The 9,465-nt window shown below is 45.2% G+C and overlaps 1 pseudogene; it reads left to right on the forward strand.

Moving 5' to 3' along the window:
• Positions 1-8,049: 8,049 nt before the first annotated feature.
• LOC139005132 (Krueppel-like factor 17) lies at positions 8,050-9,169 on the forward strand (annotated as a pseudogene).
• The last annotated feature ends 296 nt before the right edge of the window (positions 9,170-9,465 follow it).

Here is a 9,465-nt window from a genome sequence, read left to right on the forward strand (position 1 = left end):
TGCACAAAAATTTGTGCACTCGGGGGGGCGGGGGGGGGGGGTCCCTCAGCCCGGCCTGTGCCCTCTTGCAGTCTGGGACCCCTCAGGACATAACGACCTGCTGGCTTAGGCCTGCTCCTGGGTGGCAGAGGGCAGGCCCAATCCCTAGGTGCAGCCCCTGGTAGGGCTCAGAGCAGGGCTGATTGGGGAGTTGGGGCGCTGCCCCCTGTCATGCACAGAGCAGGGCGGATTGGGAGGTTTCGATGCCACCCTCAGTCAAGCTCAGGGTAGGGCCGATTGGGGGGTTGGGGCACCGCCCCCTGTCACACTCAAGGCAGGGTCGATGGGGAGGTTGCGGCACCACCCCCTGTCACGCACAGCACAGGGCCAATCAGGGGGTTGGGGCGCTGCCCCCTGTTGCACAGAGCAGGGCCCATAGGGGGTTGGGGAACTCCCCCCTGTCACGCACAGAGTAGGGCCGATAGGGGAGTTAGGGCACCGCCCCCCGTCACACACAGAGCAGGGCGGATCAGGGGGTTGGGGCACCACCCTCTATCACCCACAGAGCAGGGCCGATCAGGGGGTTGGGGCGCCACCACTGTCACACTCAGGGCAGAGCCGATGGGGAGGTTATGGCTCTACCCCGTCACACACAGAGCAGGGCCCGTGGGGGGGGCGGGTTGGGGCGCCGCACCCTGTCACATACAGAGCAGGGCCGATCAGGGGGTTGGTGCGCCGCACCCTGTCAACCACAGAGCCGCAGGGCAATCAAGGGATTAGGGAGCTCCCCCCTATCAGGCAGAGAGCAGGGCTGATCAGGGGGTTGGGGCGCCTTGCCCTGTCACGAACAGTGCAGGGCGGATAGGGAGGTTGTGGCCCCTCCCCCTGTCACACACAGAGCCCCAGGGTGATCAGGGGGTTTGGGCGCTGCCCCCTGTCACGCTGATCCCAGTGCTGGGAGGCATATTACCCTTTTACTATATAGGATAGAGGCCTGGGGGCCAGCTGGTTTGCCCTGAAGGGTGTCCTGGATCAGGGTGGGGGTCCCCACTGGGGTGCCTGGCCAGCCTGAATGAGGGGATGATGGCTGTTTGCAGCTAGTCACACACCCTTCAGGGTGGGGGTCCCCACTGGGGTGCCTGGCCAGTCTGGGTGAGGGGCTGAGGGCTGCTTTCAGGCTGGCAGTTGTTGACTGAAGCTCCCAACTGCTCCTTTTTTTTCTCTTTTTTTATTTTATTCTGGGCCAGCTTTAGCTCTGGCTCTAGCTCTGAGGCTTCGTATCTGGTTTGTTTGTCGTTCTATAATTGAAACAATGTATAACTTCAGCTCTGAGATCCTGGCAGGCTGAAAGCTGGTTTCTGGGGTTTTGTTTAGCTTCTTATTTGCAACATAGTACATAGTTGCTTAGAGTTGCAACTCAGAGGCCGGCAAGTCAGGCGGGGAACGTTGGAGTCTGCAGTCACTGGAGCAAGCAAGCCTCCCTGCTCGCTTCAGTGCATGGCTGCCGGCCGCCATCTTGGCTGACAGTTAATTTGCATAAGGATATGCTGATTGGCCAATGGGAAGGGTAGCGGTCGTACGCTAATTACCATGTTTCTCTTTTATTAGTGTAGATTTTTGCTTGATCTCATTGACCACCTATCATTGTTTAATAACATGCTATTTAGCCTCCATGTTTTTGAGGAATTTTTTATTATTGTCATTGATTTCTAACTTCATGCCATTGTGATACAAGAAGATGCTTGGTATTATATCAGTCTTCTTGATTTTGCATAGACTTATTTTGTACCCTACATGTGGTCTATCTTTGAGAATGGTCCATGTGCACTTGAGAAGAATGAATATTCTGTTGCTTTGGTGTGAAATGTTCTGTAAATATCAGTTAGATCCATACAATCTAAGTGATCCATTTAAGGCCTATGTTTCCTTGTTAATTTTTTGTCTAGAAGATCTATCCCATGATGTCAGTGGGGTGTTAAAGTCCCCTACTATGAATGTATTGCTGTTAATCTCTCCCTTAAAGTCCATCAAGAGTTTTTCATGTACTTGGATGCTCCTATATTGGGTCCATATGTGATTACAAGGGTTATAGTTTCTTGTTGAATCATTTGTTTTAATATTGTGAATTGGCCTTGTCTCTTGTCATGACCCATATCAGTATAGTCAATTAATCTATACTAATAAAAGCCTAGGTGGCCCTTGCACCCTCGCACCCTCACATCATCACAAGATGGCCGCCCCCATGTCATCACAAGATGGGTGCCCCCATGTCATCACAAGATGGTCACCACAAGAGGGCAGCAACAAAGATGGCTGCCAAAAGATGGATGGCAGGGGAGGGCAGTTGGGGGCAACCAGGTCTGCAGGGGAGCAGTTAGGCATACTCAGGCCTGCAGGGAAGCAGTTAGGGAGCGATCAGGCTGACAGGCAGAAGCTGTTAGGGGCAATCAGGCAGGCAGGCAAGTGGTTAGGAGCCAGCAGTCCCGGATTGTGAGAGGGATGTCCGACTGCTGGTTGAGGCCCTATCCTGACTGCCAATAGGCATTCTGACATCCCCCAAGGGGTCCCAGATTGGAGAGGGTGCAGGCTGGGCTGAGGGACACCCCCCAGTGCACGAATTTTGTGCACCAGGCCTCTAGTACAGTGATGGTGAACCTTTTGAGCTAGGCATGTCAGCATTTTGAAAAACCCTAACTTGAGAGGAACCAAGATGGCGGCATAGGTAAACACCGGAGATTGCTGCCTCGCACAACCACTTCAAAAATACAACTAAAAGACGGAACGGACGTCACCCAGAACCACAGGAGGGCTGGCTGAGGGGAAATTCTTCAACTGGAAGGAAAGAGAACAGCATACCGAGACTCAGAGGAGGCGCAGTGCAGAAAATACAAAGGTGCAGAGGTGCGTGCAGAGCGGGCTGGCGGCTGAGGGCACGGTTGTCTGTTTCAATTGGGAGGGAGTCTCAGGCTCTGAGCTTCAGTTCTGGGCAAGTCTCTAGGGACCCAGACTCAAACGGAAGAAGCGGGACTGTCTGGCATCGGTCGGAACTCGAGGGCAGCTTTCTCTCCAAGGTTTGCAGCAGTTGCTGGGACTCTGAGAGGAAGAGCCTCTGGGGACGGGACTGAGAGCAGCCATAACTGCTTGCTCCGCCCGCCCTGTTGATCCCGTGCGACCACCCCCCACCCAAGCCCTGCACAAAGGCATTTGCCGGATAGCCTCAGGCAAAGGCTAGATTAGCACCTCTCCAGAGGATGGAAGTTCTCACACTGCAGACACAGCTGATTCTCACAGCCAGTTGGCCTGGAGGTCAAATCCCCTTCAGTATTACCTACAAAAATCAAGGCTTAACTACAACAAGACTGCGCACAAAGACCACTAGGGGGTGCACCAAGAAAGCATAAAAAATGTGGAGACAAAGAAACAGGACACAAATGTCAATGGAGGATATAGAGTTCAGAACCACACTTTTAAGGTCTTTCAATAATTTTCTAGAAACTGCCGATAAACTTAATGAGATCTACAAGAAATCTAATGAGACCCTCGATGTTGTGATAAAGGACCAACTAGAAATTAAGCATACACTGACTGAAATAAAGAATATTATACAGACTCCCAACAGCAGACCAGAGGAGCGCAAGAATCAAACCAAAGATTTGAAATGCAAAGAAGCAAAAAACACCCAACCAGAAAAGCAAAATGAAAAAAGAATCCAAAAATACGAAGATAGTGTAAGAAGCCTCTGGGACAGCTTCAAGCGTACCAACATCAGAATTATAGGGGTGCCAGAAGATGAGAGAGAGCAAGATGTTGAAAACCTATTTGAAGAAATAATGACAGAAAACTTCCCCCACCTGGTGAAAGAAATAGACTTCCAAGTCCAGGAAGCGCAGAGAACCCCAAGCAAAAGGAATCCAAAGAGGACCACACCAAGACACATCATAATTAAAATGCCAAGAGCAAAAGACAAAGAGAGAATCTTAAAAGCAGCAAGAGAAAGACAGTCAGTTACCTACAAGGGAGCACCCATACGACTGTCAGCTGATTTCTCAACAGAAACTTTGCAGGCCAGAAGGGAGTGGCAAGAAATATTCAACGCGATGAACACCAAGAACCTACAACCAAGATTACTTTATCCAGCAAAGCTATCATTCAGAATTGAAGGTCAGATAAAGAGCTTCACAGATAAGGAAAAGCTAAAGGAGTTCATCATCACCAAACCAGTATTATATGAAATGCTGAAAGGTATCCTTTAAGAAGAGGAAGAAGAAGAAAAAGGTAAAGATACAAATTATGAACAACAAATATGCATCTATCAACAAGTGAATCTAAGAATCAAGTGAATAAATAATCTGATGAACAGAATGAACTGGTGATTATAATAAAATCAGGGACATAGAAAGGGAATGGACTGACTATTCTTGGGGGGGAAAGGGGTGTGGGAGATGCGGGAAGAGACTGGACAAAAATCGTGCACCTATGGATGAGGACAGTGGGTTGGGAGTGAGGGCGGAGGGTGGTGTGGGAACTGGGAGGAGGGGAGTTATGGGGGGGAAAAAAGAGGAACAAATGTAATAATCTGAACAATAAAGATTTAATTAAAAAAAAAAAAAGAAAAACCCTAACTTAACTCTGGTGCCGTGTCACATATAGAAATGTTTTGATATTTGCAATCATAGTAAAACAAAGATTTATATTTTTGATATTTATTTTATATATTTAAATGCCATTTAACAAAGAAAAATCAACCAAAAAAATGAGTTCACGTGTCACCTCTGACACGCGTGTCATAGGTTCGCCATCACTGCTCTAGTATTTGATAAAGAAGGCAAGGGAATACAATGGAGTAAAGGCAGTCTCTTCAATTAAATGGTGTAGGGAAAATTATAAAGATACATGCAAAAAAAATTAAACTAGACCACCAACTTTCACCATACACAAGAATGTACTCAAAATAGATTAAAGACATAAATGTAAGTTACAAAAACCATAAAAATCCTAGAAGAAAACATAGGCAGTAAAATCTCAGACATCTCACAAAGTATAATTTTCACCAATACATCTTCTAGAGCAGGAGAAACAAAGAAAAAAATAAACAAACTAAAAAGCTTCTGTACAGCAGAAGAAACCATCTTCAAAATGAAAAGGGAACCCCTGTATGGGAGAACATATTCACCAATGATACATCTGATAGGGGGCTAATTTCCAAAATATATAAAGAAATCATACAACTCAACAAAAGGAAGACAAACAATCCAATCAAAAAATGGGCAAAGGACCTGAATAGACACTGCTCCAAAGAGGCCAATAGACATATGAAAAAATGCTCAATGTCACTAATCATTAGAGAGATGCAAATTAAAACTACAGTGAAGTACCACTTCACACCTGCCAGAATGGCTATCTTCAATAAATCAACAAATAACAAGTGCTGGTGAGGATGTGGAAAAAAGGGAAACCTCATGCACTGTTGATGGTAATGCATACTGGTGCAGCCACTGTGGAAAACAGTATGGAAATTTCTCAAAATATTAAAAATGGAACTGCTGGCCAAACCGGTTTGGCTCAGTGGATAGAGCGTCGGCTTGCGGACTCAAGGGTCCCGGGTTCGATTCCGGTCAAGGGCATGTGCCTTGGTTGCGGGCGCATCCCCACTGGGGGGCGTGCAGGAGGCAGCTGATCGATGTTTCTCTCTCATCGATGTTTCTGGCTCTCTATCTCTCTCCCTTCTTCTCTGTAAAAAATCAATAAAATATATTTTTTTAAAAAAATGGAACTGCTGTTTGACCCAGCAATCCCACTTCTGGAAATATATCCTAAGAAGCCTGAAACACCAATCAGAAATAATTTATGCACCTTATGTTCATAGCAATATTTTTTACAATAACTAAGATCTGGAAACAGCCCAAGTGCCTATCAGTAGATAAGTGGGTAAAAAAGCTGTGGTACATTTACACAGTGGAATATTATGCAGCTGTAAAAAAGAAAAATCTCTTACCCTTTGAGACAGCATGGAAGCTCTGTTATTATTATGCTAAGTGAAATAAGCAAGTCAGAGGATGAAAAGTATCACATGATCTCACTTATTTTAGATGAGCAAAATAGGTCTAGAGATATAGAAACATGGAACAGACTGACAGACCTCAGAGAGAAGGGGGGCGGGACAAAGGAGGGTAGGAAGAGATTAACCAAAGAACTTATATGTATATATGCATAGCCCATGGATACAGACAATAGAGCAGTGGAGGCCTGGGGAAGGATGGGAGCCAGGTGGAAGGGGGAAAGGTGGGATAAATATGGGACATCTGTAATACTCTCAACAATAAAAATAAATTTAAAAAAAATTATTTCTACAAATTGGGCCTTGGACAGATGATTCAGTTGGTTGGAGCATCATCCTATACACCAAAAGATTGTGGGTTTGATTCCCATGCCTGGCATATACCTAGGTTGCATATTTGATCAGGCACATACAGAAGGCAACTAATCAATGTTTCTCCTTTTCTCTCTCTCTCTCTCTCTCTCTCTCTCTCTCTCTCTCTCTCTCTCTCTTTTCCTCTCTGTAAAAATCAATAAAAATCTATACTCAGGTGAGGATTTAAAAAAAGTTATATGTCTAATCACTGGGTTGTTCACCTGAAATGAATATAGTATTGTACATCAACTGTAATTGAAAAATAAAAAATTACATTTAAAAAAAGAAAGAATGACAATTTCATTTGGATTAAATGAATTAAATGCTCCAATAAAAATAAATGGGTTGGCTAAATGGCTAATAGAACAAGACCCATGCATATGCTGCCTACCAAGAGATCCACTACAAATCAAAAGATACACACAGACTGAAAGTAAAGGGACTGGAAAAGACTTTTCATGTAAATGGAGATGCAAAACAGAAAGCTAGGGTAGCAATACTTATATCAGACAAAATAGACTTTAAAAGGAGGCTATAAAAGTGATAGAGAAGGACATTTTATAATGAAAAAGGGATCGATCCAAGAAGAGGACATAACCTTGTAAACATTTACGCAACCAATGTAGGAACACCTAAAGATATAAAGCAAATATTGATGGACATAAAGAGAGGGATCAACAGTAATACAGTTATAGTAGGGGACTTTAAAAGCACCATTGATGCCCTAGCCAGTGTGGCTCAGTGGACAGAGTGTCAGCCTGTGGATTGAAGGGTCCTAGGTTCAATTCCAGTCAAGGGCACGTACCTTGATTGAGGCTCGATCACCGGCCCTGGCTGAGGTGCAAATGGTAGGCAACCAATTGATGTGTCTCTTTCACATTGATGTTTCTCTCTGTGTGTCTCTTCCCCTCCCTTCCACTCTCTCTAAAGATCAATGGGGGAAAAGGTATACTCGGGTAAGGATTAGATAAATAAATAAGATACAATACCTAGGAATAAGCATAACCAAGGAGGTAATTCTCAACAAACTTAAAAAGACTGAAATCCTATCAAGTATCTACTCTGACCACAATGGTATGAAACTAGAAATCAATTACAAGAAGTAAACTGAAAAATACAAGAAAATACATGTATTTTAAATAAATAAATAAATAAATTGCTACTAAAAAATAATGTGTTAACAATGAAATCAAGAAAGAAACCAAAAGGTACATTTAGACAAATAATGAAAATACAACACCCCAAAAATCTATGGGACGCAGCCAAAGCAGTTCTAAGAGGGAAATTCAGAGACATACAGGTCTACCTCAAGAAACAGAAGATCCCTAGCCAGTGTGGCTCAGTTGGTTGAGCATCATCTCATGCACCAAGAGGATGCTGGTTCAATTCCTGGTCAAGGCACATACCTGGGTTGTGGGCTCGATTCCCAGTAGGGGGCATGCAGGAGGCAGTCAACTGATGTTTCTCTCATCTATGTGTTTCTCCCTCTCCTTTCCTCTCTCTCTACAATCAATAAAAACATAATCTTTTTTTAAAAATAAATAAATAAATAAACAGATCGACATTCAACCTGTGATGCTGAGGCAGCGGGGCTCAGCTCTGCCCGGACGTGGTCTGGACTCGCACATAGTTCCGTGGTGCATGGATCCCAGGCTGAGATGGAGCAAGAGGAGGAGGTGCTGAACCAGTGGCAGGCAGCTCCGCACCAGATGGCAGGAAATATTGAGAAGTCAATGTGCATCTTGGACATGTCTCCAGCTCCCAAAAGCAGTGGAGTGCACACCTCTTAGAACCATGGCACATCAGGCATTCAACACATCCTTCAGGGTCCACAGTTGGAGAAGATCCCCTAGGTTTCTGCTCAGGAGCCCAGGCAGAATGCAAATGAAATGGGGCCACAGTTTAGTGTGTTACTGCCTTGAGCATAATGTGAACTTTTGACCCCAAGTGACTTTCCCTCCTTCCCAAATGATTTACTGTCAGAGAATGTCTCCCTCTCTAACAGGAATGATGATTTTCAAGGGGTCCCAAATGATGTCCTTTGGAGAGCCCAATATTCCAAGGGTGGTCATGACCTTCAGTGGGAATCTAAGCATGCCCCCCATGGGCCACCAGTCACAGCGTTCCACATTAGGACACCAATAATGCATTATTCTGGTCATTCTGATAGAAACCCTTTGACACCTAAAATGTTATTGCCATCTGCTGGGGTCCAAGCAGGGCTCTCCTCTTTGGCTCAGATGTTGCCACCTAGAGATCCCCACAACTGTGGAATGCCCTCAAATGGGTCCTCGTCATTGCTGACTTTAAAATCCCTGAACTCTTGTTAGCCAGCCAGCCTCCCAGGAAGACCCCTTCATATCTGAGCAGCCCATACCTTCTCCACAAAGAGCAGAGCAGAATTGCAGGGTCCCAGAAAGGCTCACAGGAGCAGATGTCCAGTTGCAAGGCCTTACTGCTGCCAGTATGAGAACTTTAGAAAAGCTTACACCAAGTGCTCCCACCTCCTGAGTCACCAACGCAAACACACAATTGAGAGGCCCTATAAATGTGAGTGGGAAGGTTTTACGTGGTCTTTCTTCCATTCTGATGAGCTTGGACAGCATATGTGGATACACACCATATACAGGCCGCATAGATGTGATCAATGCAGGCCAAGAATTCATGAGATCTGACCATCTCAGGCAACACCAAAAGACTCATCTGTGGATTCCAGGATCCCCCAATCCACAGGCCAACGATGAAAAGATGGCTGGTCTTCCTGCTCCTGGTCTTTAGTCAGTCTATTCTTCCCTTCATTTTGGCTTCTCTACCCAGATCCTGCTTGACTCTGACCAGCTAGTCCCTTTAGTAGGTATAAGCTTATTTGAAGACTGAGCAAGATTATGAGGCAGTGTTGAATGAAGCCCATATTAGCTGGACCCCATCAGGAACTCTTCAAAAAATGGATGTCATTACCTCTTTGGGGCTACTTACTGTTGCTGAATTTATCTACATGGAAAGATGAAGCAAAGTAGAGATTGTGAGCTTTATTAAAAAGCTCTTTATGTCACTCCCCAACTTGAAACTCTTCA

This window comes from Myotis yumanensis, unplaced genomic scaffold (assembly GCF_028538775.1).
Source record: "Myotis yumanensis isolate MYYU_CA2020_CCGP unplaced genomic scaffold, mMyoYum1.0.hap1 SCAF_3, whole genome shotgun sequence".
NCBI classification, from domain to species: domain Eukaryota; kingdom Metazoa; phylum Chordata; class Mammalia; order Chiroptera; family Vespertilionidae; genus Myotis; species Myotis yumanensis.